At 36.9% G+C, this 14169-nt stretch overlaps 1 long non-coding RNA gene across 4 annotated transcripts in view; it reads left to right on the forward strand.

Annotated features, from left to right (window-relative positions):
* The window catches only part of LOC102491045 (uncharacterized), a 78060-nt gene extending 67977 nt beyond the window's left edge, over positions 1 to 10083 (forward strand). For all 4 annotated transcript variants that reach the window (XR_003547723.1, XR_337246.1, XR_337249.1 and 1 more), the window contains one exon: positions 9728 to 10083. This is a non-coding gene — a long non-coding RNA (uncharacterized LOC102491045). The remainder of the gene's footprint in view (positions 1 to 9727) is intronic.
* The last annotated feature ends 4086 nt before the right edge of the window (positions 10084 to 14169 follow it).

Genomic DNA, 14169 nt, shown 5'->3' on the forward strand with positions numbered 1-14169 from the left:
TTTTTTTTTTTTTTTTTTTTTGGTGAGGTTTTTGCTATAGGGCGCATGCGCTTGCCAGAAAGAGAGAGAGACAGAGAGACAGAAAGTGAGAAATCACCTCCAGGGGGATGGCCACTCCACAATCCCTTCTCCACTCTCCTCTCAGGATCTTGGGCATGCACGCACACATGCCCGGCATGAGTTTAAGTGCGGGATTCAAGTCACGTTCAACTACATGGGAGTCCAGCGACGTAGCCATTACGCTAACTGCTGGTCCCAGAACATTTTTTACTAAAGAAAATTTTTAAAATATTTTTTAAATGCATAAGTTGTCACTATTTCATTTATGAATATAATGGTCTTATATGTTCCTTCTTTTTACTTACAATGACTTTATGGGTATTTTATTGTATTATTTGATTTTCTTTTGTAACCTGATTTCCAGGCAGGACTGAATTATATTAGGTCCTTGGGAAAGTCATGATTTTTTTTCTATGCTTTTCTATCCAAAAATGTATCATGACTTTCCCAAAGATCCATTGTTTGACAATATGGGTATATTGTAATTATAATAGATAGTTATCACCTAGCTTTTTCTACTGCAAACAGTATAATATAAATATCCTTATAACCTATTGTTTAAGGGACAGAGATCCAAATCCCACAAGGTAGACTGTTAGAATTCCTGTACTGCTGACTTGAAAAACACAATAGGTGCATATATGTGCATGCCCCAAATCCCAGCAGGATGGAAAAATTGAGAGGAAAGGATTGTGGTATGGCCATGACTTATTGAGGAGGATGCTTTCTCTCTTTCTCTGATACTCTTTCTCTGGTGAGAGCACATGCCTTCTGGCAATGAAGGAAAATCCTTATAGATTTAAAATCCAGATATACAGGGAACTCTAACATCTTACCTTAACAGAAATGATGAACTCATTTGAAATATGGTCAAATGAACTGAATAGATAATTGTGTAAGAAAGTCATATGAAAGGTCAAAAAACATATGAAAAAATATTCAACCTCTCTTATCATAAGAGAGATGCAAATCAAAACTACAATGACATAGCACCTAACCCCAGTCAGAACGGCTAAAATTTAAAAAATAAAGAATAGTAAGTACTGATGAGGCTACTGTTGGTGGGAATGCAAATTAGTATAACCACTGTGGAGAACAATATGGAGGTTCCTCAAAGACCTACAAATAGAACTGCCATATGATTCAACAATTCTACTCTGGGTATCTACGCAAAGGATAGGAAAATACTCAATCAGAAAAAAACATGTACATCCATGTTTAAGCAGCATTATTCACAATTCCTAAGACATGGAACCAACCCAAATGTCCACAAACAGATGAATGGGTTGAAAAAGTATAAAATATGTACACTACAGAATACTACTCAACCATTTAAAAAAATAATAACCCTGGAATCTGATAGAAAATGGACAAATCTGGAAGATTTACTGTTAAGTGGAGCAACCAGATGATGGAAGAGAGGCATTGTATGTCCCCACTTAATATGATATGTACCAAATGTTGGTACTTTATGGCAGAAACCGAATGACTGGAAAGTATGAAAGCATGAAGAGCAATGAGATGATCCTAGAGACAGTAGGGGAGGAGGATGGGGAATGAGGGAGGATGAAAGATGGAATCAAGGGGAAGAAGAAGGAGGCAAAACATTTAAGGGACCCAGAATGGAAAGAAAACAGTTGCTTATGTTTGTATTAATGTCTTTGACTGGATTTATATGCAGAGTATTCATGATGGGAAAATTCATTTGGTATGCTGTAATAATACACAGTGACTAAATGTAAAAAAAATAATAATAATAAAGAAAAGCCCTGTAGATAAAATTTAGCATGTGTTTTTCATTAATTCTAGAATAAATGATCAGACATTGATTCAAATGTATAAATATTTGGGAGAAATCTTGATGACCTTGTCAAATTGACATTTATTTTCAATGTAGTTTCTTACATTTCCAAGTGTCCTTTATTTTTTGTATATGTGTGTGTATAAAACGTATCCTGTAGATAATACTTTGAAGTATCAAGACCTATTTTATATCTAGCTCTTAGCTGTGGGGTTGAAATAATGATGTAAAGGAGAGTGGTACATGGCACGATCAGACTAGTCTAGAACTTTATACCTCAGTGTATGGTATATAAAAGTACTGTGATAAATCTGACCATTATTTTACCTTACTACCTTCCCTGTTTATTCATTTTAATAAACATATCTGTAACTAAAGTTTTAGTGGGCTATTAGCATTTCATGAAAAGATTTGTGTGTGAAATTCACCTAGAGATAACAATAAAACTGCTATCTTCAATGGGATATGGACAAAATTGTTACTGTTATTTTCTGCAAAGACAAATATTCCATTGAGACTTTCTTGGTAGTGGCAAGGGTTTATTTAATGAAATTTCTAAATATTTATTGACGACTCTGGGCTAGACACAATACTAGATACTAGTTTGTTGAAGCAAATAAAAGAATGTTCTTACTGAAGAGTACATAATAATTTATGCAGTAATATAGATATTGCACAGAGATCTGTGTGAGAATACCTTAGACTCTAAGGCATTGGCCCTTATCTATTCTTTCCTCTTCCACTTTAACTAACATTCCCTTTCTTATGCTCCTATCTCCATTCTGTACTGACCAAAATAGTACAATGGGGGAAATAAAAGGACAATGGATGGGCAGAAAATGGACAAAGAAATCTAATTAAACAGAAGTACACTCTATCCTAGACTCTCTTCAATGAACATTAAATTGCTTTTTGTCAAGAACCTGGGAGCAAATTTTGTTAATGGTATATCCCAAGACTTGGTTACTACAGTACATAGCTTTTTTTTTTTTTTTTTTTTTTGCCACTAAGAATAGAAGGAGAAATATGCTGAGTATGAAACTAGGTTCATCCCCTAAGTAAACCAGTGTAATTCTGAGCTAAAACCACTCATTGCTGATTTAGCAGTGAGAGTACCTTTGCTGTATAGCCACTGATGTTTACAAATTCAAACTGGAAAACAGCCAGGAATGTAAACAAGAGATAAGTTTCTGGCTCTCCTAGTTGGAGGACCCAAAGACCTTGGGAAGACAGTAGGAGTTTCTCAGGAAACTCTTGAAATTGTCATTTACAATCCATACTTCAAAATTTCTGGAAATCGGGAACTATGAACTTTCTTGGTTAATCACTAATGGACAGAAATTTTCAGATAATTCTGAATTCTGAAATAGATCCTTGACATCTGCAACATCTAAATGAAGAAAAAAGACTATAATTGAGGATAGTTTTATCTTTAGCACCAATAGGATTGAGGGAGATGATGAAGAGGTAAAAAGGATTGGATAAAAATCTGTTTATTAGATCTGTTTATTAGAAAATCTGCATCAGAGTGAGCATTGGAAAAACCAGCTACAGGTTGAGGAGCCAAAGGGATGGTATATTTCAAGTTTATGACCATGGCCACTGAATTGGTTTCTCAGCTACTGTTTCAAAGGTTTGCACTACTCTGCACTGATGGGCTATTAAGAGAGAAAAGAGTAGTTATCGGTACAGGAAAGAGAAAGGGGGGTGGTGGTTGTGGTGAGTAAGAGTTCATACAAGCCAGTCTCAGCACTTCTGAGAAGCAGCAGCAAGGTCCTCATCAAAGTCATCATAATAGATGTGGTGACCAAGGACCTGATCCTACTGAGAATCCAAAATTAAGAACTATTTCAAGAAACAGGAACAAATGAAGAATATCAAGGAGGTAGAAGAAAATCAAAACTATGTGGTTTAAAAATTGAGTAATTAAAATGATCAACTATCAAGTAAAACATTGACTCAGCAAGGAGAGGTGGTATTGACAAGCAACTCACAGACAAGCATAGCAAGAGCAAGTGTCAGGGAACAGAGTAGGGTAATTACAGATTCCTGAGGAAAAAAATGGAGATAGAAGAGGAGACAATTATTTTCAGATTATTTTGTGGAAATGTATATAGGATGAATGCGATCTGACAATGTTTAGATGATTATGTGAGTCAATTAAAACACAGTAGCAAGTATTTTCTCTATCTATGAGTTACACATTTCAATCCTAACTCTTCCATTTTCAAGCATCAGGACTTTGGGCATTATTTAGTTCGGGACATTTGTAGGACAAATCTCAGTTTCTTCTTCTGTACATGTGGTTTTCAGTGTGCCCTCAACTAATGTTAGCTGGTTGTTTTTCTTTGAAGACGTTGCAGAAAGAAGGAAAACATCAACGTAACAAAGTCTCCTGAGAGGTAGAAAGCTGTAGACTCCAGAATTCAGGCGAACAAATTAATCTTTCAAAGGAAGGAGGATTCTCCTACACTACTATAGTGAATGTAAAAGATAAAACAGGCATGATACAATTATGGGCTTGGCATCAACAGATTTTAAAAAAAAAATAATAACTTTTTTTTTCTCATATTAGTAGAATAATCAGTTCCAACTAGATTACAGAGTTGATGAGTAGAAGCCCAGAAGAATAGGGGCACAATTTAAAATAGCCACTGTACTGATTGTAAGAGGATGTATCTGAGGAAACAGGATTATAGACAGATTTGAGTGCCCATTTGATGCTGCAGAAAATACACTTGATGGAACATTGTAAAGCTCTGTTTTTTTCCTGTAAATAGTGTACCCAGTTTAGTACTTCATTACAAAAGGATGACAATGGATTTGATCCAAAAGAAATATTCTGTGAAGTGGACATGAGAAAATAATAATAGACCAGATCAAAGAAAGATATTAAGAGTGGCCATTTTGAGGGGCCACATGGTGGTACAACAGCAACCTAATGCTTTGTGATGTCGTACTTCCATGGGAAGGTCCCAGGTTTGAACAGCAGTACCTCCTGGTACATGTCAGACACATGCATGCATGCCCATGATCAGTGGGTAGGCTTGGGCTGGAGTTGGATTAGAGCTTGAAGATTTGTATTTTTTCCTCTTCTCTCTCTCTGAAAAATATAAATAACTAAAAAATAGTAGCTCACTTGAAATCTATTGAAAATTGGTAAGGGAGGAGTGGGAGTATAATATATAGATACTGAAAAATTACAAAGGACTGGAGTATGGATATCTTGATCAGAAGAAGTGAGAATAAAACTAACTAGGGGAGTAGAAAGCTGTAGTAAAAGACGACTGGGGCTTGTGGTTGGTGTGGTGGTTAAGGCAGCTGTATCCTGCACGACTGACTGCTCAGTTCAAGGCTGGGACCTAGTGACTTGAAAAATATGCCAGGTGCATGTGTATGCCCCTAATCTCAAAAGATGAAATGACGGAGAAAGAATTGTGGTATGACCACCCCCCATGGGGGTGCTTTTTCACTTTCTTTCTCTCTTGGTCTTTCTCTTCTGGGCTGGTCCTACAGCATGAGGTAAAGGGAGCCAGATTCCACATAGCCGACCATGGTTGTAATCCTTGCCCTAGTGGCTTAGAAAACTCACTAGGTGTGTGTGTGTGTGTGTGTGTGTGTGTGTGTGTGTGTGTGTGTGTGTCTCAAATCCAGACTAGATGGAGAATGGATAAGAAGGAATTGCAGCTCTCTCTCTCTCTCTCTCTCTCTCTCTCTCTTTGGTGAGTGCATACAGCTTCTGGCAATTCATAAAAAGAAGTGACTCATTTTATGCTTGTTATCTTTCAAAAATCATTAATAGTTTACATTTCATTTCTTCTTAATTACACATTTTTACAAATGTAGACAATCCAGACTACATTAGTAATCTATTGGCATGTGGAATGAGATTCCATTTGTACACAGATTTGAATGTTTTATAAATAGTATAATCATTGCATACACATAGCCTGGATATATATTGTTTATAATCTTATTTATATATCCAGCTCTCCTTGGGATGAATTCTACTTAGTTCTAATTGAAATATTATAAATTCCAAACTAATGAAGCTTATCTGTATTTGAGAACCATGTATTGATTAAAGTATTGATCCTTGCCACCATTTTTCCTCCTATTTATTTATATGTTAGGTTGTCAGGAAAGTCATGATGTATTTTTCTATGCAAAAATATATATATATACAATATAAATATAATATATATATCTATATGTAAGTAGTGTGTGTGTGTGTGTATGGTTTTTGAAGTTTATCATAACAATTTATTGTTTATTACTAACAGAAATTTGGCATGCAAAATCATCTTTCAGTTCTAAACTTGCAGTTCAGTTGATTTTATTGTCTGCACCTAAATATGTACAACTATCTTACATATCTGGTGAGTGCACTGACCTCTAGGAAAAAACAATAATAATAAAATAAAAACACTGGGAAAAGCACTGGTTCTCGAAATAAAAGCAGTTATTTTCACTATTTTGCTGAGCATTTATGTTTTAATGTAAGTCAAGAAGTTAATCTACATAGTATGAGAGATATTCTAGAATCCCATGTTCTGACTCTACCATTCTTAAAAGAAAGCAAAGTATAATTTCTGGATCACTTAGGAGTTATGACCTTTCAGTTAGTTTTATTTTTACTTATTATTATTATTTTTTTATTTTTTTTCTCTAAGGTGCATGCACTCACCAGAGAGAGAGAAAGAGAGAGACAGAGAGGAAAAGAGAAGTCATCCCTCAGGAAGGATGGACACACCACAATCCCTTCTCCTCCATACTCCTCTCAGGATTTAGGCATTCATGAGCATATGCCTGGTGTGATTTATTTATTTATTTTCTTTCTTTCTTTCTTTCTTTCTTTCTTCCTTCCTTCCTTCCTTCCTTTCTTTCTTTCTTTCTTTCTTTCTTTTTTCCCCAGAGGTTTTTGCTATAGGGTGCATGCGCTTGCCAGAAATACAGAGAGAGACAGAGAGAGAGAAAGTGAGAAATCACCCCCCAGGGGGGATGGCTATGCTGCAATCCTTTCTCCTCCATTCTCCTCTCGGGATCTTGGGCATGCACGCACACACACCCAGCATGAGTTTAAGCTACCGGGTCTAGGACTCGAACCGCAGTTGACTACATGAGAGTCCAGCGACATAGCCATTACACTAACTGCTGGTCCCTCCAGTGTGATTTTCAAGCCACCTGATATGGGACTCAAGACTCACAGTCAGACCTGTTGTATCCAGTCACCCCAACTCCCATGCCACTAGCTGGCCCAGATAGTTTTAAAATGGACAGCTCTTGTGCATATCAAATTTCTGAATTCATTAATTTCTAAAACTTGCTTTAAGCAAAGATCTGAATCCTTGGCAACTACCAAGAAGCATAGAACCTAACCCAAGAAGATAATTCAAATGTCTTTGAATGTTTTCCAACTTTGGGGGAACCATAGATTCCACTAAATCCTGAAACCAAGTTGATTCCCCTCCATATTCTGTTAAGTAGCCTTAAAAACTTTGTCTTCTGGGTAAATGATGGTGCTTCTCAAAGACTTCTCTGTTAACATCATTACTTTGCCAAAGTGCCTGGAGAACAAGTACATTTTTACTTACACAGCACCAAATATAACTACCAATTTATTTTTTATCTGAAATGAGTATTTTAAGAGCCTCTGAAAGAGCAGAGAAACTAAAGATCAGAAGATTTAAGAGTATGTAAAATTTAAATATTAAATCTTTCACACAAACTTTTCCTCCTTACATGAAAAGTATTAAATAAGTTACATTTAAATGCCCTACATATACGTGTGTGTGTGTGAGAGAGAGAGAGAGAATCTTTTCGTTTAAAAGGAAGAGGAAATGATTTGAAAGATAAAAGCTAAGGTGTAGATGATGAGTTATATGTCCAATTCAAATTACATTAAAACCTAAATATAATATATAAACAGAAGTGAAATTTTTCTAAAGGAAGTAAATATTTACTAAACAACTCCCTTAAAGTTGGTAAATTACACAGAAGAGAAGTCATAAACATAAACTCAGATATTTTCTGGCTTTGATGCATGTTAAAAATTTTAAAAATATGGGATCAGCAGTTGGCATAATGGTTATGTCACTGGACTCCCATGTAGTAGACCACGGTTTGAGTCCTGGACCTGGTGTGTTGCTTTCCCAAGATCCCAAGAGGAGAATGGAGGAGAAAAGATTGTGGTGTGGCCATCCCCCCTGGGGGATGATTTCTCTCTTTCTATCTCTCTGTCTCTCTCTGTATTTCTGGTGAGCACATGTGCCCTATAGCAAAAACCTCTCTAAAATTTTTAAAATTAGATTTCATATTTGTCTAAATTTTTTAAGTTATACAGTTAGAAATATATAATTCTAATTTTATGAGCAAGTGAAGGGAAATCAGCACAATCATTTGAATTGGCTGTCTTCATACTGAGGCCTCTTTCTCTCTTTTTTTTTTTTTAGCTTTATCGCACATGTAAAGTATATGATAAGGTGTCCTATATTGACATTGATGATAAAACCATTTTTAAGTAGACCTTAGCAAAGTACAGAAAGTTTAATGGCATTAAGGAGGAAAATGAATTCCACACTTTCTTCTTGTCATTTGTTTCTTTTCTATTCAACATCTTTGACATTTTCTTGGCCTCTCTAGAACATGCTTTTAGAAGTTGATTGTATGGGGCCAGCAGGTGGCACAGTGGTTAAGGGGGCTGGATTCCCACATAGGCAACCATGGTTCAAGTCCCAGATGTGGTGACTTGAAAATTATCCTGGACAGATGTGTGTGCGTGCTCAAAATCCTAAGAGGAGAAGGGATTGTGGTATAGCCATATTTCTTATGAGGAGTGATTTCTCAGTTTTCTTCTCTCTGTCTCCCCCCTCTCTGGAGAGTTCATGCACCCTATGGGAAATAAGGTGCTCTTTAAGAGCCTCTGAAAGAGCAGAGCTGAGAGTAGTGCTTACTTTCTTGAGATTGAGAGGTTTATATAAATTTTTCATTATTTTCCTCAACACATGACTTTGGAATTATTCACTATAAGATTTATTTTCCTTTTTGTTTGCTTTTTTACATTCAGGAAGATCAAAGCCTTCTACTTGTGTTGAGGTTATTTTCCCTTACTATTTCCCTTTATCTTTAGCATGCTACTTCTCACCAAGGTCCCCACATCTGTTGCAGTGAAGTTAAGAGGAGAACCATTTTGTTTTTCATGTCATGAAGTACATTACCAATAGTCTATGAAGGAAGATTCAGTATCATCTTCAATGAATCCATTTCACTCTCCCCTCCTTGATATACAGTAACTTGATACACATCCTCATCTTCCTCTGAGTTCTTGTTCTTCTTCACTATCTGCTGAGAGACTCAATGAATTGTTCTGAAACTAAATCCTAATTCACCCAATCACGGGAATGATCACTTACACAAGTGTCAACATCCAGATTGGATTGCGTTCCTGTCCATTCATCTCTGTTCTCCTTTCACAGTGTTTCCCTTATGACCCATGAAGTGAAGCTTTTATCAAAGGCAAGGGACATACTATCAGACCTGTGCAGCATTATTGTTTACTAGGCAACTCATCTGCATTTTCTTCTAGTCAAAGTCATCTCTTCTCCTTCAGAATGTCTGTAGTACTCCTAGGTCCCCAAACTGTAAGTATCAATATTTCTGTGTTTATCGCCACGACTAGATCATACGTTCTTGGATCTGAGTTCTTTATCATGTTTGTATTTCTTGTCTCACTAATTGCTCTCCTTCTAGATGAGATAAATGATCTTAAAATCAGATTTGAGGATGAAAGTTTCTCTTTCTACAGCTCTTACATAGAGTTTCTTTGATCACTCTCACCTTCAAACTAACATCTGTTTTCACTCCTAGATGTGCCTAAATTGGATGGTTCTTGCTGAATGACTACTACCAAGTCTCTGCAGATCACTGCGTATTTTCCTGTGCTTTTTCACAAGAAAGGCTAACACTCCAAAAACTGCACTGGAAGATGACTGAAACAATGCACAATATGTTGTTGCTGCTCATTATAGAATAGCTTAACCACAGTAAAATGGACAAGATCAAATATAGTCCCTGTCCCAGAAAGACTCGGGGATGTCTCTAACCTATATATCTCTAACCTACATATCTCTAGCACAGAAGTTCTTAACCTAGGATTCATACATGCAAGAAGTTCTCTTTCATGGTATAAATGTCTGCGTACTAACAGACTTGAACTATTTTAAAAACAACAGCTTTGGTACAACCAGTGTTTCTTGTTACTAGGCTGAAATTTGTGAGATGCTTATAGTATCTTCCTTCATTTGGCACAAATTGGTTGGTATTGCACATTGGCCACATAGGGTAGCCCATGCCTACACTAGGGAAGAGGAGGTTCTCTGAGTCTTCCTAGCTCTCTTTACTTTAGCTTGGAGGAGTCTAACACTCAGCCTCCATGCCCATTTCACTCAGGGGAGCTCTGGTCACTGGAGCACTCCAATGTACTAGGTCAGGGGAAGAAGTTCCTAGAGTTGAACCCGGAGCCCAGTAGGAACCCAACTCATGAAGGTTCCCACATGCTCACTCACTTCCTCCAGAGGGGAGCACACAGGAAACAACTGCACACCAGGAATTTGCATGTGTGCATACATAGGTGCCTGGGTGTCCAGGCTCTGCAACCCTGGTCATTTCATTCATTTTAAAAATTGATCAAGGTTGGATCATCCATATGGGTACAAATTTCATGACCTATCCATTAGAGCAGAGTGTGAGCAAAAAATAAGGGCCCAGCAGATGTTGTAGCAGTTAAGTTACTGGACTCCCACATGGCTGACCACAGTTCGAGTCTTTAACCCAGCAGTTTAAAACTCATGCTATGTTGGGACCAGTAGTTAGCGTAATGGCTATGTCGCTGGACTCCCATGTAGTCGACCACGGTTCATGTCCTAGACCCGGTGGCTTAAAACTCACACCGGGCACGTGCATGCCCAAGATGAGAATGGAGGAGAAGGGATTGCGGCATGGCCATCCCCCCTGGGGGGTGATTTCTCATTTTCTGTCTCTCTGTCTGTCTCTGTCTGGCGAGCACATGTGCCCTATAGAAAAAAACCCTCAAAAAAAAAATCATGCTATGTCCATGCATGCCTCAAATCCCAGGAGAATAATGGATAAGAAGGGATTGAGGTGGGTCAACCCCCCAGGGAGTGACTTCTCACTTTCCCTCTTACTGTCTCTTTCTCTCTGGGGAGAGAATTTTTTCCTAAGAGAAACATTTCCTAAGACAAAAACCTCTTAAAAATAAATGAATAAAAATAATTGGTGAAAGCTGAGATCTCTAACTTGAGTCTACCTATCAAAGACAGTAAGACAGTAGAACATTGGAGTACCTAGCATGTAACATGTATCTGACATTTGCAATGGTGCATGACTGTATGTAATGCTACTATGATTTACTTCTGAAGTCCAGGTTTGATTTTTGCAGACCATAGGCTCTATTGTAAGCCTAAAGTGTTAAAAGTTTGGGCTGGAGAATAGAGCCATTACAAAATACAAGTAATCAACAAAGTCTCACAGACCTCCTAAACCAATGATTCACACAGGATTTCACACACAATTCCCATTAATGCTAATGAAATTGGGTAAGTTACAGGCTGAAACTTTCCCATACATTGATAGGTGAATAGTTCCCTGAGGTACTTACTTAGATGAGGGAACTTAATTTTCTCTCCACTAATTCTCTCTGGATAAAAAATAAGAAATCATGCTTCACCAATTAGATTTCTTTTTAAAGTAGATGGCATAAATTCAGAATCATTGGAGTGGATTGATCAAAAGCCACACTGGGACATTGACCAGAGTCATTATTGACCAGTCAAACCATCTTCCATTCAAATGGATACCAGTTTGCCTAGTCTTAAAAAGGCAGTCTTTCTTGTGGCTCTGAAAGTAACCCATTTAAGTCCATTAGAGCTAGCTTCTTCAAGATTCTAGAGAAAAGGAAATGTGCAATTATTTGCAGGAACTACTTGAGAAGAAATAGAAATTCTTGATTGCCTTAGTATGATTTGAAGAGTTCAGTCACTGATTCAATTAGCTGCCTAGGGAAGGAAAGATCATGAAATGTTGAGCTAGAAACAATATAAGGTTATTCAAAGGCTTTCCAATGAGATAGTACAGGTATAATTAAGTTTCTGGGGCAGATGCACTTTTTGTGCTACAGAGGAAAGTGGCAAATTTCAATAGCATGTCACTGTTTCAGCTGGATAGACTTCATTATATCAACATCACCTTGGTTGTGTACAACTCCTTACTAATGCCAAATGCATTTTTTATTCATTTCTCATTAATTATAACGTCCTAGTATACAACTGTAGGTTCCTGTGCCATTTCACAATTGATAAGTTAAATACAAGACAATTTAGTAAGTTAAATACAAGAAAAATGGAAGACCACCCAGAATAAAATATTAAATACAACACATTGTAAATAAAATGAGTATGCTTCTTTTGGTCCCAAACTAATAATGAGAATGTTATAGAAAGGAAAGATTATTAAGTCTCATTTATACTAATGTTCTCCCTTTAATAGTTCATGCAATTAAGCCTTAACATGGAAATTTTCTAAAAACTTATCACCCAGGATCTTAATGTCAAAAGAATTCTAGTGTCTTGCTTTTTGATTAGTGATATTTAGAAAGATTTTAAAATTGGGATAATTCCCCAAATACCAAAAATATGGCTTTGATTAAATTATGCATGAATATGTAAATAGTTGTTATTAGGCAATGCTCTATGAAAAGTACTTGGCGTTTCTTATTTTGACCAAAGTTTGGCTTACATTTAGGCATGGGAACACATATTCGAGCTAACTATATGGACTTAAGCAAATAAAACACAATTTCTAAATTTATTAGACATTAAAAATCTGTGCCATTATACATGGCATTTGAATAATAATTGACCAAAAATATGAAATTATAGTTGGAGGTGTCTCAACAATGGATAGAATGAGTAAAGTAAAAATCAGTGATGGAGGGCCAGCAGGTGATGTGCAGATTAAGGCACTGGATCCCACACGGATGATTCTGTGGTTCCAGTCCTGGGAGCTGGCAGCTTAAAAAACATGCCAGGAACTAGGATGTGAATGCCCAAATCCTGAAAGAAGAATGGAGGAGAAAGGATTACAGCGTGGCCATCTCCTCTCCTTCCACAGGAGTGATTTCTCACTTTCCCTCTCTCTTTGTCTCTCTATCTGCAGCAAACACATGCACCCTATGGCATATATTATATATATATAATCACAATGTAGTAGGAGATCTGAACAACACTATTGTGTAACTTGACCATGGTAACATTTATAGGAGAGAAGACAGAAATCTGGCAACATCAGGTTACACTTTTTTTTTTTTGAGTGCACATACAACTTTCACAAGATAGACCATTTTGTGACAAAAAACTGATAAAAAACATTTAGAGAAATTAAATAGAATAATATATGTCTTCAGATCACATTGGAATAAAACTAGAACTCAATAGAAAATAATTGGAAAAATCACCAAATATTCAGAAATTTTAAAACACATGTCTGAATGAACCCTGTATTAAAGAAGCAAAAAGGGACATGAGAAAATATTCTGACTTAAATAAAGTGAAATAAAGTATATATATATTTATGTATTGCAGCCTAAATGGTGCTTAGAAAAAAATACACTAGGAAAAACAGGAAAGTTTCAAATGACTTATAAAGATTCAAGCTTAGCGGGACCAGCAGTTAGCATAATGGCTATGTCACTGGACTCCCACATAAATGACTGCAGTTCGCGTCCCGGACCCGGTGGCTTAAAAAACTCACTCAGGGCACGTGTGTGTGCGTGCCCAAGATCCCAAGAGGGGAATGGAGGAGAAGGGATTGTGGCGTGGCCATCCACCCTGGGGGGTGATTTCTCGTTTTCTGTCTCTCTGTCTCTCTGTCTGGCGGGCGAGCGCACGCCCCCATTACCAAAACCTCTTAAAAAAAAAAAAAATGATTCAAGCTAAGTTAGAAAAAAAGAGCAAGTTAGATTTAAGCAAGAAGACAAAAAATAATAAAGATAAAAGCAGAAATCAGTGAAATTGAAAATAGAACAGAAATAGAGAAAAGCAATCTAATAAAAAATGGACCTTTGAAAAGATCAATTGTAAACCTGGTAAGTTTTTGTCTGACCTGATGATTAAAAAACAAAAAAATAGCAGGGGCCAGGAGGTGTGTGTACTTAAGGCACTGGACTCCCACAGGGCCTTGAGGCATGGCCATCCCGACTGGGGAGTGATTTCTCACTTTCCCTCTCTGTCTCT

The sequence above is a fragment of the Tupaia chinensis genome, unplaced genomic scaffold (genome assembly GCF_000334495.1).
Source record: "Tupaia chinensis unplaced genomic scaffold, TupChi_1.0 Scaffold144952_1, whole genome shotgun sequence".
Lineage (NCBI taxonomy): Eukaryota > Metazoa > Chordata > Mammalia > Scandentia > Tupaiidae > Tupaia > Tupaia belangeri.